The sequence below is a fragment of the Rhineura floridana genome, chromosome 10, assembly GCF_030035675.1.
Source record: "Rhineura floridana isolate rRhiFlo1 chromosome 10, rRhiFlo1.hap2, whole genome shotgun sequence".
In the NCBI taxonomy this organism is placed as follows: Eukaryota; Metazoa; Chordata; class Lepidosauria; order Squamata; family Rhineuridae; genus Rhineura; species Rhineura floridana.
Window position 1 is genome coordinate 29666741 of NC_084489.1, and position 20287 is coordinate 29687027.

The following is a 20287-nucleotide window of genomic DNA, read 5'->3' on the forward strand; positions in this document are numbered from 1 at the left end:
ATACGTAAAAGATTGATCATACACCAACAGGGTCTTGACCTACTCCTCGCCAGCTCAGGTGGGCTCTGTGCCACCTTAAACACTAGCGGTGAGTGCTGTGTCGAAATTGGAGATGAATCACAGGTAATTAATCAATTAGTAGACCATGCAGAAATAACAGTATATGTGGGCAATCAGCAGTGGAAGGGCCTAAATTGGGACTGGCTTACTAGCTGGCTGCCAAACTGGGCCTGGCTGAAACATCTCTTTGTCATTGGCTGTATTATATTCCTTATTCTTATGTGCTTACCATGTATCATATCCTGTGTATCTGGCATGCTTATTCGGGTCATGAAAAGAAAGGCCCAACTGATGATGTATCAGCAGCTAGCCTTGCATGAGATACAGGGAGAGTATACTGAAATGGCACCATCTCATGAGGAGGTATGGAACCATACTGTTTATGCCCCCCAAGCAGTTCCCACCCGAGAGGAAAATGTTTATGCCACCATAGATAATTAAGAAGATACTTTCTCACTTTTTGAAATTAAGAAAGTATCTGAGGGGCAAATGTTACAATGAGTTAAAATTAAAATGTTATAATGAAATCAAATAATGCAAAATGAAACTTATGCTTGTTTTCCTTGCTTATGAAAAGTATGGGAGTTTTTCGCTTATCTGCTTCGATAGCAATTAAAGATGTTATTCCCAGCTTGTAGCACCAAAGGTCAAGGATAAAGGAAGTCTGAAGATGAGAACAGAGAAGTGGACCAGAATAGACAGATGCTGAGAAATTAAACAATGATGTATTCTTAATGAGCTATGCATTTTTGATACTATGTATGTGACGCATCTATAGCCTATAAATATGATGACTGCCAGCTATTCGAGAGAGCCACTTGATTGGGGCCCTCCCTTTGCAAAGGTTTTAATAAAGGCAAGACTTTGTACTGATCTGGTCTCGTCTCTATTCCTTATTGGCATCTCAAGGAATTGAGAGCCTTTATCGGTCGGGCTTGCATCCAGGCCTGGCTCCTTTTGTAACAGTGTCAATCAGACCGGCAAAACCTGATTGGTTCATACTTGAAAGACAGACATAATACTGTCATCTCAAGAAGGGACAGTACATTTCCTGACGGCTTAAAACCCATCATCTGTGCTTTCTCTCTTTCTCTGAAGTGCATTTGGAGAGTTCCCTGGATAATTATGTCTTCATCTTCTCCTTGGGAAGGCAGCTATAAGCAGGAGGTAATAGCCACTAAAATGAAGATGATTTTGAGGATTTGTCAAGATTCGGCATCCAGATAAAAGTGGTGAATCACATCTTCTTGTGTTTCCAAAATACCCATGTCCATCCATCCTAGGAGGTAGTGTTATGCAGTTCCTTTCCATACCTATTATTTAGAGTCAGCTGGGGATCCAAGAACACCTCAAGGACAATTTTTCCAACAAAGTCTCATCTTCTGCTGACTTTCTGCCTTCATAATGATATAGCAACATACATAGGATTCATCTTCCTCAGGCTGCTTTCCTTTATGTTCCCACAGCCACATAGCAGCTGAATAATACAACTTGAAAATTTAGCATATAACAGATTTTATATTTCCTTTCTTTAGTTACTTTGATGAAATTCCTGTTAAATGCAAGCAGCATTTTCCTGCTGCATGAATGTTTTGAATAATATAGAAAAGGACTGGAAATGTTTTGCATGAACATACAAAAAGTAAATTGCTACATTCACACAAAATAGATTTGTGTGTCATTTCAAGCCCCCACCCTTGTCGTTATTTGTTTTGAATTCCAACTGCTTTAAAATGATGGACTACATTGTGCAGTACACAAACGGCAGCCACAGTTGATTAAAGGAAAGGTCACAAAGTGTCTATTTTATTGAGAAAAGAAATATTGATCCAGACAGTGGGATTAACAGTCCCCACTTATCTTTTCTCTTTCATAGAGAAGCCTTGATGGGGTCCCTTTTGAGCTTTTCTAAGACCTGATTTCAGTTCTTCACTTAATTGGCAAATTGACACCAACATGATGGAGACAAAAGAAAGCACAGATCGTATATACTAGCTTATTGACCATTTCCCACCTCTCCCCATAATGCTGAGTATGGCAGGAGGCTGCATTGCACAGATTTTCAAATGAACCTAACCAACGTTGATGGCTAATTTAATTGTGCAATATTGGATAGTCATGTTATTACTGCATTTATTGTTGTGCAGTGTGACTCTCCTCAGAAGGAAACTCTACCGAGTTAAATGGAATTTGCTGCTAAGAAGGTTGTTTTCATGAGCCACTACACAGTCAGGTCAGCCATCTCAAATTAGAACATGCCACTTCACCCAAAGCTACCTCTGGTGTGGCTTATTTACAATCATGGCCACCCTAGGCAGAGAGGCTGATCTTAATTGCACAACACCATATTCCACAGCTCACTTGACCATGTCTATACAAATGAGGAAGGGATTTCCTTTACCCAGGAACAAAACATTCTGCATACACTCAAGAACACTCTTTTATAAGATGTCTTTCTCCTTAGAGGGAAAGGAAGTCTGTTCATGTTTAGAGGCACACACTGTCCCAAATGCTAGCATTTCTGCAGATCAAAGGTAGCAAGTTTGAACATAAACAGCCTGTAAATAACTGCAATGGCACAGATCAGGCCAAATCACAAGATCTCCAAAGTGATTTACTTTCTCCCTTCTGTCTCCCAGACATTTTTTTTCCTCCAGTCTTTTTAAAACTTTTGATTCAGTTCCTTTTCTCTTCCTGTGCTCTTTGGGAAAGGACAAGGCAGCCTCCCACTCACAACTAGAAAATGAAAAGGGACTGGTCATCAAGGTCCAGGTATCAAGGTATTAGAAAAACAATGTTGGGATAAGAAGGGGCAGAGTAGGAAGGCCAAAAGGACAAGTTTCAAAAAAGAAGCAAGAGTCACTAAGAAAATAACAGGCAACACAAAATGATTAGATTTCTCTGAAAGACTATGAGCAAGCAACACTTTTGAGGACTTGCTTTTGGATTGAAGACCCTGGCTGCAGTTCTATCACTCCCACAAGTTTTATGCTTGCGTGCTATTTGTTATAATTCGGGATGAAGGAGAAATTCTTGTTAGTTCACTTTTGTAGCCCAATTTATCAAATTCACACTTTCAGAAATAACATGAGAAGTGAAACACGGCCATCCTTTGAAATTCACACTTATCTGAATTTTGTAATAAAGTTCTCCAACCAATGTTTACAAAAATGCATATAATTGGGGAATGTGTGCATAAAATGCATATATCAGTGAAAATAACACATAAAAATCATTATATTAGGATATATTGCTTGCAAAAATGTGTACATTAGTCAAAACTGCATGCAAAACGTGTTTTTCAGGAGAAATTCATAGTAAAATGCTGGAAAATGTTCATTTTTTTTAAAAAAAATCACAAATTGCTGCAGAAATGTGGAAAGCCGAATTCCAGATTAGAAAAATAATGAGAAACTGGGAGAACTGAAATTGACAGATCATTCCATCCCTAGCTATAATTAACAAGAAAGGGAATGCAGAAATCTGCCTCCCATTTTTCATTGTAGAAGAAGGAAATAAAGCACAGTCTTGCTGCTTCCCTCACATGCCAGTCACAACAATCGCTTCCACTCATTTGTCAGAAGGCAGGAGCAAGCTGACTTCTAACATAACAATTGGTCACAGCATTGTCTGCACCTTTCACCTTATCTTTCTTAAATGGGGTGGCAAGAGCCTTGGTTTTTAAAAAATAAAATAAAAGCCACAAATCAACTAATTCATTTAAAAAGAAAATTATTCAAACAAATAAATGGATACCAGGAGGAATGCCTAGAATCTGGGCAATAGCAAGATATCAGGGTGTTAGGACAGTAGCAGGAGGCTGATAAGAATGATCTGGGGAAAATCCCTGGCCTTCCTCACAAAAGTAACAATTTTCAGGATCATTAGATGAGGAGAGGGAATGCCTGTTGAATCACTTTCAATCCGTTGTGTAAATATGCCTGAGATTTGGATAAGGTTCAGGGTTTCCCAAATATTTTCCCCACAGACCACTTGAAAATTGCTGAGGTTCTTGATGGACCACTTAATGGTTTTTCTGCCTGTTGTAGCCATTGTAATGCGCTGTTCTAGATGCTATGTGATTTGTAGTGCTTCTTTTCTTTCTCATATATTGTATATTGTTGTATTACAATTTGCATTCCATAGAATTCAAATTGTAATCCAACAACATTCAGTGTAAGAAATAAAAGAAGCAAGACAAATAGAATTAAAAATCATATGAATATTTAATGTGGACAGGCTGTGGAGCACCTGCACGCAGCTCATGGGCCACTGGTGGTCCATGGACCATAGTTTGGGAACCTCTGCCAGAGGGAAAGGCAGAGAGAAATATGTTCATAAAACTCACACACAGATCAGATTACTGATTCCCTACCTTGTTCAATGGAAAATAATTGCTAGCTTTGCTTGGAGGAAAGGGGAGGGGAAAACAGATTCTTTTCATCCTCAGTAAAGTAAATGTTGTTCAGAAGACATGAGAGTGAGAGACTACGGACCCTCTGCCCTGAGTTAGCACACCTCCATGAATGCTTCAAAAAGACGGATTTGTGATGGCATATTAAAAGCTGGATGAAAACAATTTGCGGTCTTTCATAAGCTAGGCGTGTACCAAAGATTAAACAAAAGAGACTCCTCTAAAAGCATTGCTCAGGCAAAGCTGTGGAACATTCACAGCAGTAAACAAAGACCAACCTGCTTGCAAAGCAGATATAGGTTTGTTTCCTTGGATTCAGCAATACTCTGCATGTGTGTGTGTTGTATGTATGTACAGTATACATTTATATTTATACCTTTTTTTACCCTCCCTTCTGCTAAAAAGGAGAGAAGGAACCACATGGATCTGATCTTTCAGTAGAGCCAGTGGAGTGGCCCTGCGTTCCTTCTCTCCATCTGCTCCAGCCTGATGGAATGGCTCATAGGTGACAGCTAAAGAGGAGCCAAAGGCAGCTGATCTCTCAGCTTCTGAGTTCCATGTTTTAGAGGCAACAGCATAAACATCTGCTTATTTATTTATTTATTTTATTTATTAGTCGCCCATCTGGCTGGTTGTCCAGCCACTCTGGGCGACGTACAAGATAAAACAATACATTAAAACATTAAAATTTAAAACCATAACAGTAAGAAACCTAACCCACCCCAAAAGCCTGCCTGAAGAGCCAGGTCTTCAAGGCCCGGCGGAAGCTTATCATAGAAGGGGCATGGCGGAGATCATTTGGGAGAGAGTTCCACAGGGTGGGGGCCACTATTGAAAAAGCCCTCTCTCTAGTCCTCACCAGTCTAGCTGTTTTAACCGGTGGGATCGAGAGAAGGTCTTCTGAGGCTGATCTTGTTGAGCGGCATCCCTGACGATGCTGGAGGCGCTCCTTCAGATAGACTGGGCTAAAACTGTATAGGGTTTTAAAGGTCAAAACCAACACCTTGAATTGGGCCTGGTAAACAACCGGTAGCCAGTGCAACTCCTTCAGCACTGGAGTGATGTGATCTTGCCGGCGGCTGCCTTTAATCAGACGAGCCGCCGCATTCTGTACCAGTTGCAGCTTCCGGACCGTTTTCAAGGGTAACCCCACATAGAGCGCATTACAGTAGTCTAGGTGAGAGGTGACCAGGGCATGTACTATCGGTGGGAGCAGATGGTTGGGAAGGTAGGGGCACAGCCTCTGTATCAGATGGAGTTGATACAGCACCGCCCGGCTCACAGCCGAGACTTGAGCCTCCATGGTCAGCTGGGAGTCAAGAATGACCCCCAGGCTGCGGACCTGGTCTTTCAGGGGCAAACGTACCCCATTGAGCACCAGGTCCACATCCCCCAGCCTTCCCTTGTCTCCCACAAACAGTACCTCGGTTTTGTCAGGGTTCAGCTTCAGCTTATTCCTTCCCATCCAGCCACTCACAGACTCCAGGCACTTGGACAGGGTTTTTACAGCCAACCTTGGTGAAGATTTAAATGAGAGATAGAGCTGCGTGTCATCCGCATACTGATGACATTGCAGCCCAAATCTCCTGATGATTGCCCCCAGCGGCTTTATATAGATGTTGAACAGCATCGGGGAGAGGATGGAACCCTGTGGCACCCCACAAGTGAGAGGCCAAGGATCTGAAACCTCATCCTCCAATGCCATTCTTTGGTACCTACCAGAGAGGAAGGAATGGAACCACTACAATACAGTGCCCCCCATGCCTAACCTCTTCAGGCGGTCCAGGAGGATAACGTGGTCAACGGTATCGAAAGCCGCTGAGAGATCAAGGAGGACAAGGAAGGTGCATTCGCCTCTATCCCATGCCCTCCTCATATAATCTACCAAGGCGACGAAGGCTGTTTCAGTCCCATGTCAGTTTGGGAAAGACAATGCTGGACTAGATGGAAATGTGTATGTACATGTATGAAAATCACTGGAGTGATTTTTGCCTCATTTGCACAACACAGTAAGCCAAACTATGGCTTACCGGAACCTTGTCTACAGCTCCTGGTTAGCAAGGAGAGAGCTTAACCGTAAGCCTGGCTTTGGACAACATGCTAAAGCCAAACCTTGGATTAGCTCAGCACAGCATGGGAGTAAAAAAGATTGGGGAGAGCAAAGCAACTGTGAGCTGTTCTCCAGGAGCCTGCACATCCACATGGCCCCAGTAAATCACAGTTGAACTTACCATGTCATACAAACCAGCCCATTGTGCTGTAACATTTCTCCCCTACATCCATGTTAGGGAAATGTCACACATGAAAAGGCCTTTGAAAATCACCTACTACAAGAGTTCCATAGGTCTGTAACTTTCAAGAATGATTGCTTCAGACCTTACCCATAGTTTAATTTATATTAGGTTAGTTCATATTCTGGCTCTCCGGGACTGTGATAGTCTTGTTGAAGCTGTTGCATAATTTGAGTATGACACTTTAGAATCAGTCTAATTTTATGTGAGAAAGGAAAGTTCTTCATTAAGCACTAATCAGGCTTTTGATCCTCCATTCCTTACTCCTTAGGGAAGCCATGCAGAGCTATCTTAATAAGCCAGCTTTAGTTTTTAATATGTTCATAAAAAATTTAATCAGATAAGAGATACTTCAACATTCGAATGTGATTAAACTATTTACAGTGACTACATCCCAAATAGTGATACTAATAATTTAATAAAGTCTATTTTTATAGTCAAGCCCCCCCACTACTACTGCCATCACCGCAATTCAGTCTAATTTAATAGAGTGAAGTTTTTTCTTGTCTTCTTAACTATCTAAGGTTCAGGGCTTAATTTGGCCCAGACTCTGTGTATCATACTAGACCTCAGTACCTGGAAATATGTGGCATGATATTAGATTGACACACAGGCATCTCCTGCTAAAGAAGAGAATTCTCACAGATGATCATTTTAAAATAGAAAGCTTTGCATGCGCAGCAGTAAAGGACACACAAGCAAATGCTATTTTGAAGATTCCACTCAAATTGCTTCTACTACAGAAGAGGCATGCTGCTTTTTAAATGATAGGCTAACCTCTTCAGAGGTCAGAGTTGCAATGGCAGAAACTTCAAAGGAACCTCCACAGTTCTCTCCCAGGCACAGATACAGATTTTTTAGCTCATGGCTACCAATAGTCATATAATGTTACAGAACAGAATCTACTTATTCAACACCAGAGGAAAGCAGGCTTGTAGACAGGGCCGGTGCTATCATTAGGCCTACTAGGCAGCCGCCTAGGGCGCAGACCTCAGAGGGGCGCAGTACTGACTTTTGAGGGGCACAGTTTTATACAGATTAGGTTTTTTGTGCCCTGCAATGCACACTTTTTAAACTTGGTAGTCAATGATGCCGCTAAGTGTTGTCTGGAAGCAACTAGTTTTTTCAGTTTGGTTCAACACATCTATAATTATTTCTCTGCATCAATTCAGCATTGGCAAATTCTAACTAGCCATGTATCAGACTTAGGTATAACAAGCCATTGAGTGAAACAAGATGGGAGAGTCAGATCGATGCTTTGAAACCACTGAGATATCATCTTGGTAGTATATATGATGCTTGAATAGAGATCTTTGATGACACAAGCCTAAAAGGTTTATCTGGAAATACTTCCCGAACTGAAGCTAAGGCCCTTGCTGATGCAATTTGTAAGTTCAAGTTTGTGGTATCCCTTGTTACATGGTACAACATCCTTTTTGAAGTCAATCTTACAAGCAAGCTACTACAAAATAAGGAAGCTGATTTAAATTCAGCTACAAGCCAATTGCAAGTGACCAAGAATTACCTTGTGGGCTGCAGGTCTGATGAGGGTTTTCAACATATTTTGATAGATACTACTGAGATTGCAAAGGAGCTAGAAATACTACCAAACTTTGAGACAGAACAGGTTAGAAAAAGGAGGAAGAAATGGCAGCTTGAGTATGAGGCCTAAGAAGAGGCACCGCAAGATCCAAAGCAGAAATCCAAAGTAGGTTTCTACTATGCTCTTAGACATGGCCAATCTGTTGAAAAACAATCTGTTGAAGAGAGATTCCAACAGCTACAACAATATAATTCCTTATTTAGCTTCCTGTATGATATATCCACTATCAACAAAAAATCTACTGCAGATGTACTTAAGGCCTGCAAGAATTTGGAAAAATCATTGATGCACAATGGAAACAAAGATATTGCTGCTGAAGATCTGTGCTGTGAACTTATAGCAATAGCTCAAAGACTTCCAAAGTCTATAACGCCACAAGGAGTACTTCCCTTCATATTACAACAAAAACTCCTGGATAATGTGCCTAATGTTTCTGTTGCTCTAAGGATTCTTCTCACACTTCCAGTGTCAGTGGCAAGGGGTGAACACAGTTTCTCAAAGCTCAAACTTATAAAAACTTACATACGCTCAACAATGTTGCAAAAGAGACTAGTTGGCTTGGCAACTATATCAATTGAACATGCCGAAGCATCAGCACTTAACCTGAAAGAATTGGTTACAAAATTTGCAAAGGAAAAGGCACACAGTGATATTTTGATGTGCCTGAAATTGAAACTTTTAAGAGACTTAAATTTTAACATCACAATTCACAAGATTATTCAAAATGATTTGTGCTAAAACATTTTCTTTTGTATTTGAGAAAGATAATCAAAGATTGTTGTATTACTTATTCTTGCAATTTAAAATAAATTTAGCAGTTTCAAATTTTGTGCTTTTCATTTTTTCTACAAGACATCTGTTTTTGAAAATTGAAGTTAGCTTTTTTTTGGGGGGGTGCAAGTAGTTAGCCTTGCCTAGGGGCACTGCTTGTAGAATCTACTTTGTTTTTGTTTTTACTAGAATCCAAAGATCCACCAACTGGAACTAGGTTCAAAAGACATACACCTAGAATTAAAGAGTGCTGAGACTTGAAATTTTGAGTACTAGAAGTAAACTGAGCAGAGTCCATGTTAAATAGACACACACCTTTCTTCATTTCAGCAGTATAATTTACTGTATGTACACAGGTGGGTCATTTTGCTGCCAGTCTACTTCAAATCACATAGAAATCTACCAACAAATCCCAGTCTACCCTCTGCCCTCCTGTATTCAAACATTGTTCTTTCCTGGGGAGCACAAGGGACCCTCAAGCTGGACACATATGTCTAATAATAGAAAAACCAATTTAAGGCTTAATTTGAACTGGGTTTTACCAATTTCTGGGCCAGGAAGTGTTTCAAAATCCAGTACAATATCTTGGAGTGTAATGTCCCATATCTGCAAGAATATGTGACTCTACGTTCTCCCCTAGATGATGATGATGATTAGCTTCCGGTGAGGCATCCTGAAGCGCTTTACAATATAACAACATATATAAAAGTTATATACGCAAAAAAAATAAAAAACAATAATAAATAAATCAGTTTAAAACAACAACTGCACATACATTGAAAATGGAATGGACTGCCTTCAAGTCGGTCCCGACAGGGTTTTCATGGTAAGCGATATTCAGAGGTAGTTTACCATTGCCTTGCTTTGAGGCTGAGAGGCAGTGACTGGCCAAAGGTCACCCAGTGAGCTTCATGGCTGTGTGGAGATTTGAACCTTGGTCTCCCAGGTCACAGTCCAACACTCTTAACCATTACATTCAAATCCAAAACAGATGCCAGCTGGGATGAAGAATTTAGAAAGGTTGTTGAAAGAGGAATGTCTTTAGCAGGCACTTTAAAGGCCATAGAGAAGGCACCTGTCTGATATGCAGTTGATGTAGAATTGCTTTGCTGGCATCAACATCAGAAGAACGATCAGAGAGCTGAGACAGTAAGGAAGGTAATAAACCATGTTTGGGAACCCCATTACTTTTCACATGGAAAAGAATGGAGACACTCTGAACATGTTTCAAGGAGCTGCAATTGCACATCTCCCCTTCAAATGTTACAGCCTTCATTGTGTAGACACACTTGTCCTTAAAATGTGAAGGAGTTTTTAAAAGGAAGATTTTGCTGAGAGTAAAATCCAGACTAGTCAACCAGGATTTTCAATGACTTCAGGAACAGGACCACAGATTATCATATCCATACTGTCAACATTCCCATGCATTGTATTCTGCATATGCATTGTATGGGACAGCATTACTAACTTATTCAGAAGACCTGCAAATATTGCCCACAGATTAAGTCTGTTAATTTTTCTTTTCTATTCTTGTCTTCCCTTGGAAAAAAATGGAAAAAGAGTTTTTTGTGAGACATATCTCAAGGTGCTGGTTCATTAAAGCAGCAATTTGACTGTCCAGATGCTCAGTTTTGATCTTTACACCTAATTCTCTAATAACAACTGAGGAGTATTCTTGCATAAATTAAGAGTCTGCAACCAACCGAGGCAGGGGGGTGGGGAGTTACTTTTGCAGTTTTAGAGGGGAACTGAGGGTTGAGAGTTGGTTTGGGAATAGTTTCCAGGAAGTTATGGACACAAGGCCAGATTTCCCCCCTCCCCTATCAGTTTTGTTTTTAAGCTTTTATATGCCTCATATAACATATTGTTGTGCGCCACCCCAATCTCTGAGCTAGATTGAGGAGTTCCTGTGCTTATCAGCGTTTGGATTCCTGGGAAAGAAGGTCAGTGGAGACTGTGTTTTCTTTTAGGAAATAAGGTTTTTATTTACAGACATTTCAGCCTGAGCTAGATGGAGAGGTCCACAGCATTAACAGTCCAATAGATCTTGCTTTTCCATCAGGCTGGTAGGGAGGCCCCCCAAAGCCATGGGGCAGAAGCAGGCCTCTCTGTGTGTCTCCAGTTTCCTCAGACTAAACTAAAAACACAAGCCTCTCTTTAGGGATGGGGGGAGGCCTCTCCTCTGAAAAGAATTCCAATAACAACAGGATCTCTCTGCCCAAAATCTATTCACTTGTTAATGGGCACTTGATAGACCCATTAGCCCACCAGGCCACTCTAACAGATTAACAAAGGAGACTAGTCTAACCAGCAGAGCAGGTTTCTTACTTGCAGATCCCAACTTCAGACACAAGATTACAGGCTTGAAGGGGACACAAAGAAATCATCTGTCTCATCCCTCAATTCCATAATAATATAAATATGTTTTATATGGGTTGGGATACACTCTAGGGCTCACCAGAAACATCTGGACTCCACCCCTATATAGGGTGGCCATGTGTTTTACTTTATAGAAGACAGTCAATAATAATAATAATAATAATAATAATAATAATAATAATAATAATAATAATAGCCTTCCCTCCTAGGAACTCAAGGTGGAGTGCATGCGCACATGGTTCCCTCTCGATTTTATCCTCATAAGAACCGTGTGCATTAGGTTAGGCTGAGAGATGGAGGCTGACTCAGGGTCACAAGTGAACTTCATGGCTGAACAGGGATTTGAATCCTAGTCTCACATGCCCTAATCCAACTCTCTAAGCATTACATCGTACTGTCTATCTGAAGGGCTGTCAGAGGACAGTCCTCTATCTAAAGGAAACCTCTGTTTGAATGGCTGTCTGATCCAAGTTTGGTTTAAAGGTAAAGGACCATTAGAAGGAACAGCAGGGGCCTTGAAGTCCATCAACAGCCCCTGGACTGCAGACTTAGCAGGGACACAGGACATCTGGTCAGAGTTTTCCCCACTATGGTGAAACATATTTCTATTTAACTTATAGAAATTACTTCAAGATTCGCATCTATAACTATGCATATAAATTCTCATATGAAAATCATATGCAACTCTATGTTCCCTTTTGTCCTCTTTTTTTTTGGTGATACTTTAAGTGACCACTTTACCTCCAGAAGTACTGAAAAATAATATGCAGAAAGAGTGCTTGATTCCAGTATCAACAGTGGCATGATTCCCCACAGGTTCATACTTATAGTGAAGCTTACTTGCATATTAGCAAGCAAAGGTAAGCTAATTGCTAGAATTGAATGGAAGTCACACACATCACCTTATTATTATTCATGCCTATCATTCTTTCTGATATAGGTGAATAACATTTTCCTAGGAACCTTCAATGGAATTCTTGATAACTTACCAGCAAACCCTCTGAAAATTTCTGACAGATCTATGTTATTGCTAACTGCAGTTTAAAAGCCACCATGTAGATTGTGAGCACCTTTGGGATTGCGTTCTGCAACCTGATGCCCTTCAGATGTTTTGGATCCTAATTCCCATCAGCCCCAACCGGTGTGGTCAATGACCAGGGTTGATGGGAATTATAATCCAAACATACGGAGGGCATCAGGTTGGGGAATGATACAGTAGAAAAATGGCAAGGGAAGGGTGTAATTAATCTATATTTTATCTTCCCCAGGGCAAAATGTAACTTGAGGTGCAGGAGAGCAGTTTTGAACAAGAAAATTGATAAAAGTGAAGTCTTAAGCAGACTGCATTCACTGACTTTCCCCCAGATCCTTTTGCTCAAGGTCTGAGTGACATTATGCTTCTCTTTAGTTGAACTCTTAAAGTTTAAACTCTAATGTGCAATTCTTTCATATCTCCAATGCCAGCTCCAAGTTTTGGTGAACTCTTGCAAATCTTCTTCAACCACACTAGTTTTATCTTGGCCCATTTTCTTGCCCTTTATTTTGGGCTAATTCAGACATACATCCCAGTGGGAAAGGGCAAGAGAAGTGGAAAATGATGCTCCTTTTCCTTATTCCTGTGGCTGCACATCCACTCAGGGCTTGTGAATCGGCAAGAAGCAGGATCAATTGGGCAGGAGACTCTGGGAGGTTGACATTGTCCCCTGCTGGGGTGTGGGCCTTGGCAGTTGCTCAGTGATGCCAATCCCTGCCTCTCTGCAGTAGGGATGGAAAGATCTGTCAATTTTGGTTCTCTCAGTTTCTTATTTTTCCAGTGTTATATTCAGTTCTCCACATTTCAGCAGCAAGTTGTGATTTTTTTAAAAAAAATCCTCATGAAAATTCTCCAGCATTTTAGTGTAAATTTCTCCTAATAAACATGTTTTTGTAGGCAATTTTGACTAATGGACACATTTTTTGAAGCAATTTCTTCTGGGAGAAAGGGTAGGATATAAATTTAGATAAATAAATAAATAAAATGCATTTTTAATGTTGTTGTCTTTCACATATTCATTTTTGTGCACACCTTCCCCTAACATATGCATTTTTGTTAACATTGGTTGGCGAACTGCATTGCAAAATGCAAATAAGGGCGAATTTCAAAGGATGGCTGTGTTTCCGTTCTCATGTTGTTTCAGAAACTGTGGATTTGATAGGTTCAACTTGAAATGCAAACAATCAAATTTCTTGCCCATCCCTACTCTCCACACAGGTAATGAAATGCACATGTTCTATGTGCAAGGAGCAACATATGCATCTTGCCACAGGGATGGATGGAAGAGTTCTGTTTTGGATATTATAGGGAAACATGGCAAATGACCTGTATACCACTTTGTTATTCTTTTTCTCTTGAATCAATGCTCTTTCCAGAGAATAATGGTGCTTCAATAAAAGGGGTTCATGACAATCCAAATCACAAATGTCTTTATCCAGAACAAAGACTGAAATATTGTTCTTTTAGTTTGACTGTAAATAGAATATTTCTAAATGAGCAACCATCAAGCCATTGGGAACATGGAATTGAATACAATATCCTCTTTTTCAGCAATCATTTGAAGCCATCTGAGATGGGAGGTTTTTTTAGAAATGCCTGCCCAGTTTTAACGAATTGTTATGAGATAAAACAGCGATAAAAATGCAAATTTCAATTTATGAGGCAATATGTATTAGTGGGGTTTTTAAGTGATATTTCCAGGTTGCTACTCAAGCATTTAAGGATACCACCTGCACCTGCAGATTTACTTTGAAAAGGGGACATAAAAAGGAAATTGGCAGACCTAGTGTCCTTCTCTGTCCTCCTTTAACTTGACCACATCAGGAGTCATAGAGCAGATTATGAGATTAAAGATAAATTAGAATCCTTTGCATTACATAGTCAAGCATCAGGAACATATGCCAAGACTCGGGTGCATTGCAAAGACTCCTACTTTAGAATCAGTTTAGAAAGAAGAAGAAAAAAAACTGCATCACTATGGCAGAATTCAAACCAAGATACAGTTGCTCAAATTCAACAATGATGGATGCAGCAACAAAATCAAATACTGAAGACCCGTTGCTATCTTGTCTTTTTAGTCTTTGATTTTAAATCTGCGATCCTAACAAGAACTTGGTTACTAAACAGCAATGGCTGGGGATCACAAGTGTAGAATGTAGTGAACACAACTGCAGATGCCTGGACAACTCATTATTATTGTGTATGTGTGTTATAGAACACACACACTATAGAACATTTGCATTCCACTGGGGGCTGCTCCAGACAACTCACTTATTCAGCATTCATTTTAACTGACTTGCACAAAAGTTATGCCTGGTCTTTACTGAGCATTTGTTCTCATTTGTTTACCGAGAGGTTATATGACAATGAACTAGGGATGAAAGCAGCTGTCAGCTTTGATTCTCTTAGTTTTTCAGTTTTTCAGTCTTAAATTCAGTTCTCCACATTTGCCACCACACCAAAGAAGACTCGTGACACATATATGGAGAAATGTTATATTTATTAAAATATAACACATAATCAATCAAATTCAAATCAGCCAATTAATGAATATCAAATACTTCGGGCAGGTGAGGCTCAACCTATCTATGAGGGTATAGACCCTCCAAACCAGGAGGCAAGTCAGTCACATCATACTGCAACTCCCCAGTCAAGTATGTGGGAAAACTTATCCCTCCTTGCAATTGGAGTCAGGTATGTGGTTCCAACCTCCACATCCTGGCCCCGCCGTACAGGTGTTTACCATGATGCGCAAGCTGGTCTCATGTGGACACTCCCCAGATCCACACCAGACATTACGCCTTGATGTTTCACCAGGGGGTGCCCTTTACCAAAATGCCTCATCCACCTCAATTTTAACCCCAATTACCTCACCTGCCCGAATTCGACGCCAGCCAAACCGGAATCACCACGACCCCCCCAGGCAAGCCAATTGAATCAAAACCCAAGCAGTATGGAGTAGGCAAAACCAAAGACATTCTGAAATCAGAATCTCCAAAAAAAAATCCCTACTCAGCCCCCTCAGGCGACTAGCAGAGCCCGTACTGAGATTGGAGGGGTGGGTGGGTGCCGCAAGGCAAAAAAGGCACGTTTTTAGGGAGTAGCAGGCTATATATAGCTGCTCAATCCCTTTCCCAATTGGTCAAGATGCCCCACCTGACCAATTACAAATTTTTCTCGAACCTTCCCGAGTCTTCCCAGAAATAGGGTGGCAGCAAACCCACCCCTGCGAAATGCAGGAACATTATTCTGCAGCAATTTGTGAATTTTTTTAAAAAAAGAATCCTCATGAAAATTCTTCATCATTTTTGTGTGAATTTCTTGTAATAAACAGATTTTTGTATGCAGCTTAGACAAATGTACAGTTTTTGCAAGCAGATTATCCTAATATAATGCATTCTGTATGTTATTTTCACTAATATATTCATTTTAATGCACACTTTCCCCCAAAATATGCATTTTTGTAAACTTTGGATAAGTGCAAATGTCAAAGGATGGCTATACTTTGGTTCTCATATTTCAGAAAGTACAAATTTGAGAGATTTGGCTTTAAATGTGGACTGAATTTAAGTTTTTCTTTATCCCTATAGCAAGCATTCATCCTAGTTTGCTTGTGGGGTGTTTATATGTCTTCCCATTAACCATTTGTTTATGCCACACTTTTCAGTGCATTTCCCTGACATTTTCAAAACTGCAAAAAGTCTGTATGTGTGTGTGTTGGAAATTATCACAAGTCTCTGGACATGATCTAGCCAAAGTTCAGCATTTAAGGCTGCAATCCAGTACACACTTACTTGGGAGTAAGTCCCATTGAACCCAATGGAGCTTACTTCTGAGTAGACATATATTGGATTGCTTGTTAGTTAGGTGTTAATCACCTTTATATTGTGTCTTTTCTCCAAGTTGCTCAGTGGCATAAGCTAAGAAAGTTAATTTGTGCTCAGATATTCTCAGTGATGTGGATGACTTAATTATTCACATTATTCCCTGATCTCTTTTTATTTCCTTTGAACTTTCTTTGAAGCTAAGATTTAGGACTTTGCTCTGAGATGACACTTACATCCCCACTTTCATTCCTAAGCAGATCTATCCTACTTTGATCTCTGCTAATATATGCCACAGATAATAATATATGAAAATCAAGGTGTTCCCCCCACTCCAATAAATTAAAGGTTAGTGCACAATGGCAAAGCTTTTAAAAATGTTTGCTATATGAGCAGTGCATCTGAATGATGTTTTATTAGAATGTGTGATTAATACCTGTTGTTTATATTTGTAATGTGCATACTCAACGCCACTTAACATGAATCAGTTACACCTTAAGTACCGTTATCTACATTCTCAGATTTATAGTTAGTAAAAGAGTATAGTGTTTTAGCCTCTCAATGCATGCTTAAGAGGAGAGTGAATGCCACTCTGTGTTAAGGATAGTGAGAATGGACTGTAGTTTAGATTACTGAAATTGGAGTAGAATGCAAGGGCGATGCCATGTATGCAACACAATGAAAGAGAAATAGATCCTACATTCTTTATGTTATCTTGATACAAACAGCAAGAGATGAATGTCGAGAGAGGAGGGAATCATGATTCTAGCCTGTACCATTTAGGGGACTGACAGAGGTACAGGCTACAAACTCTGTGAATACCTAACCAGGTGTGGGAAACCTTTGCCCTGCTACATTGCTGAACTGCAACTCCCATCAGCACCAACAAGCATGGCCAATGGCCAGACATGATTGAAGCTGTAGTTCAGCATCATCAGGTAAAGCTAAAGGTTCCCCACATCTGACCTAGACCATCTGGGTGCTTTTTTTACTAATTTGTCAAAATTTATGTGTGGTTATTACAGATGATTGGGATGGGATTTAGGAGCAAGTAACTAGGAAACTGACTGTGTTGCTGGGCTTGAGGGGAGATGGAACACTAGACTAGGAGTGGAGGTCCTGTCATGGGTTATCTACTCAACTACCCACTCAACAGGTGAAACAAATAGTACAAATAGCTAATTTTCACTTGTAAGGCTGGCACGCTGAGCTGTATAAACAGTGTTGCATTACCTTACTTTTTTGCATTCAGGAAAAAAATTACATCAGGGTTTAATGGTATGTGAGAAAGATTGTAATTATTATCAGATCCATGCATGTAAATTATCATGTTATATGACAGAGATAAACCATGCAAACAAATTGTGCGTCATAGTCATGAAATGGGCTACAAACGCAATATAAATAATAAGGTTTTCAAAAGCTGAAGAAATGGAAGGGATGTCGAAGATGATCCCCTCCTGGAACACCATTTGGCCTAGAAATAGCCCCACAGAGAGCTGTTTATCCCAAAGAAAGTTATGTGATTATGACCACAGACGGCAATGACTAGGATGAAATCCAGATCTAATAAACTCAGTGGGATGTTTTGCAACTACAACAATCACAGGAGACTTTAAAATGAATGATCAAGCTTGCCAGGTACATGAAGGCATTTAAGATGTCTGCATATGTTATCCTGTCTAGTGGAGGAAGGAGTCCATTTTTAACTGGCCCTGAGGTAAACATTCATGCTGTTCTGCCCAAAATTAGTTTGTCCATTCAGAAACTAACCATTTGCTTGGCAACCAGTTCATTGATCATTGTAGTGCTTGTTCCCTGCTGTTTCCTACAGTTCACCTGATGAGAGGATTGGTAAAAAGAAAGCTGAAAAACAAAGTCCAGAGGGTCACATCACTCGAAAATGCTTGGAAGTTGTTTAAAAACACTATATTAGAAGCTCAACTGGAGTGCATACCGCAGATCAGAAAAGGTACCGCCAGGGCCAAGAAGATGCCAGCATGGTTAACGAGCAAAGTCAAGGAAGCTCTTAGAGGCAAAAAGTCTTCCTTCAGAAAATGGAAGTCTTGTCCGAATGAAGAAAATAAAAAAGAACACAAACTCTGGCAAAAGAAATGCAAGAAGACAATAAGGGATGCTAAAAAAGAATTTGAGGAGCACATTACTAAGAACATAAAAACCAACAACAAAAAATTCTATAAATACATTCAAAGCAGGAGACCATCTAGGGAGGCAATTGGACCCTTGGATGATAAGGGAGTCAAAGGTGTACTAAAGAATGATAAGGAGATTGCAGAGAAGCTAAATGAATTCTTTGCATCTGTCTTCACAGTGGAAGATATAGGGCAGATTCCTGAACCTGAACTAACATTTGCAGGAAGGGATTCTGAGGAACTGAGACAAATAGTGGTAACGAGAGAGGAAGTTCTAAGCTTAATGGACAATATAAAAACTGAGAAATCACCGGGCCCGGATGGCATCCACCCGAGAGTTCTCAAAGAACTCAAAGGTGAAATTGCTGATCTGCTAACTAAAATATGTAACTTGTCCCTCGGGTCCTCCTCCATGCCTGAGGACTGGAAAGTGGCAAATGTAACGCCAATCTTCAAAAAGGGATCCAGAGGGGATCCCGGAAATTACAGGCCAGTTAGCTTAACTTCTGTCCCTGGAAAACTGGTAGAAAGTATGATTAAAGCTAGATTAACTAAGCACATAGAAGAACAAGCCTTGCTGAAGCAGAGCCAGCATGGCTTCTGCAAGGGAAAGTCCTGTCTCAGTAACCTATTAGAATTCTTTGAGAGTGTCAACAAGCATATAGATAGAGGTGATCCAGTGGACATAGTGTACTTAGACTTTCAAAAAGCGTTTGACAAGGTACCTCACCAAAGACTTCTGAGGAAGCTTAGCAGTCATGGAATAAGAGGAGAGGTTCTCTTGTGGATAAGGAATTGGTTAAGAAGCAGAAAGCAGAGAGTAGGAATAAACGGACAGTTCTCCCAATGGAGGGCTGTAGAAAGTGGAGTCCCTCAAGGATCGGTATTGGGACCTGTACTTTTCAACTTGTTCATTAATGACCTAGAATTAGGAGTGAGCAGTGAAGTGGCCAAGTTTGCTGACGACACTAAATTGTTCAGGGTTGTTAAAACAAAAAGGGATTGTGAAGAGCTCCAAAAAGATCTCTCCAAACTGAGTGAATGGGCGGAAAAATGGCAAATGCAATTCAATATAAACAAGTGTAAAATTATGCATATTGGAGCAAAAAATCTTAAGTTCACATATATGCTCATGGGGTCTGAACTGGCGGTGACCGACCAGGAGAGAGACCTCGGGGTTGTAGTGGACAGCACGATGAGGATGTCGACCCAGTGTGCGGCAGCTGTGAAAAAGGCAAATTCCATGCTAGCGATAATTAGGAAAGGTATTGAAAATAAAACAGCCGATATAATGCCGTTGTATAAATCTATGGTGCGGCTGCATTTGGAATACTGTGTACCGTTCTGGTCGCCTCATCTCAAAAAGGATATTATAGAGTTGGAAAAGGTTCAGAAGAGGGCAATCAGAATGATCAAGGGGATGGAGCGACTCCCTTACGAGGAAAGGTTGCAGCATTTGGGGCTTTTTAGTTTAGAGAAAAGGCGGGTCAGAGGAGACATGATAGAAGTGTATAAAATTATGCATGGCATTGAGAAAGTGGATAGAGAAAAGTTCTTCTCCCTCTCTCATAATACTAGAACTCGTGGACAATCAAAGAAGCTGAATGTTGGAAGATTCAGGACAGACAAAAGGAAGTACTTCTTTACTCAGTGCATAGTTAAACTATGGAATTTGCTCCCACAAGATGCAGTAATGGCCACCAGCTTGGATGGCTTTAAAAGAAGATTAGACAAATTCATGGAGGACAGGGCTATCAAT

At 40.3% G+C, this 20287-nt stretch overlaps 1 protein-coding gene across 2 annotated transcripts in view; it reads right to left on the reverse strand.

The window, feature by feature from the left end:
• OXSM (3-oxoacyl-ACP synthase, mitochondrial) overlaps positions 1-20287 on the reverse strand; it is a 209368-nt gene that overhangs the window by 30458 nt on the left and 158623 nt on the right. The gene's annotated exons all lie outside the window — the stretch shown is intronic.